General features: G+C 38.5%; 1 long non-coding RNA gene across 1 annotated transcript; it reads left to right on the top strand.

Moving 5' to 3' along the window:
- LOC141483697 (uncharacterized) lies at positions 1 to 1,035 on the top strand. The gene is made up of 2 exons (XR_012466229.1): positions 1 to 129; positions 218 to 1,035. It is a non-coding gene; the product is annotated as an uncharacterized lncRNA (long non-coding RNA).
- Positions 1,036 to 1,500: the final 465 nt, after the last annotated feature.

Below are 1,500 nucleotides of genomic sequence, written 5' to 3'. Positions count from 1 at the left end.
GTCAGGATTGTATAGTGGAAGACTGATTGGTCATTTTGGTGTGGATATTTGCAGTCTGAAACTTAAGCTCTTTTGAGGATTTGTGGTGGTTACCGAACTCGTGCCAGGTGGAAGGATTTCCGAAATTAGGTATGTCTGAATCACTGTCGCATCTCTCATGTGATCTTAGCTATGATATCACTTCTTCAATTCTACAACCTTCGTTTCTCGTCTCTAGATTCATAAGAAACAGAAGGCCCTCAGTCACTCATCAAGTCCCAGTAGGACTTCCGTGCAGAGCACCGCACACGAAGAATCGTATAGAAAACCCCTTGGCCAGGGTAAGAATTTTACCATTAAATGTGTTTTAAATGATTTCAGTAATATTTGCTCCCAGCGTTGTCATTCAAGTGAATATTAGTTTTGAAGAGAGGTTTCAACACTCATTCGATTGTCTTGATTTTTACGGGTCATATGGTTATACAGGGCACCCAAAAATATACTCTTGTTATCTTGCTACTTTGCTTGATGAAAATATACCAGGGGTATCGATTAGTCAAATAGTCCCTATTGAATGGGGGTTGAATCTCACCTTGTTTTTATCTGATTCTGATTGAGAATTTTCTTCCGTAGGGTTTTTTTTTTCCTTCTTTCCTTTTTTTCCTGTTTTCCGGTTTTCCTGTTTTCTTTTTTTCTTCTTTCCTTTTTTTTATTTATCTTTCTGGATCTTATTTGGTGATCCATTACTGGTCCAGCTTGTCGTGCCCTACAGGGTGATCTATCTTGGTGGTGCTACAGGGTGATCCATCTCCGCCGTACTACAGGGTGATCCATCTCAGCAGTACTACAGGGTGATCCACTTCCGTCGAACCACGGGGTAGCCTAACAACATATACCGGGTGGCCCAAAAGGAGCACGCAAGTTATAATTGATTTAATTGAATATTTGTGATATACTGAGATATTTGAATAATTGTTGCCCTTATGTTTATTGATACCTGTTGATATAGTGTTGTTTATCGTTTATTGATTAAGAGTTGTTTATTGATACCTGATTGATATAGATATTTGTGAAACGGAAATTGAGGTATATTCTTCCTTTCACGATTGCTGATTGACACCGATGCGCCTACGCCTGAGCTCACGCGACGCAAACGAGTTTGTCTTACCATCCGATACTAGTATTTACGATTTCACCTACTCAATTTTCGTGGTAGTTTTACTCGACGTATTGTAGTTTTTTTTGAGCGTCGTTACTACCGTAAGTTATGGCTGATTGAATTCGTGGTTATATACACCGCGCTCGTGTATTGACATTTGAACATCGCGTAGTAGTGTGAATATTGCATTGTTGTCTTAGAAGCGTTGTTGGTTAATCCATGTAAGTTAGGATTACTGAATAAATCATATTGGGGATCTTTATCTTTTATTTCCAATATTAATTGGTAAGTTATTGATATTGTGAGTTACTTAGGGTATCTGGAGGATTAAATTTACCTGGCGCCCATTAAGATCTATTTGA

Source organism: Leptinotarsa decemlineata, unplaced genomic scaffold, assembly GCF_025532065.1.
Source record: "Leptinotarsa decemlineata unplaced genomic scaffold, Ldec_3_MD MMD2_tig00003902_RagTag_RagTag, whole genome shotgun sequence".
Lineage (NCBI taxonomy): Eukaryota > Metazoa > Arthropoda > Insecta > Coleoptera > Chrysomelidae > Leptinotarsa > Leptinotarsa decemlineata.
The sequence above is the reverse complement of the archived record's forward strand: the minus strand, read 5'-3'. Positions and strand labels throughout refer to the sequence as shown.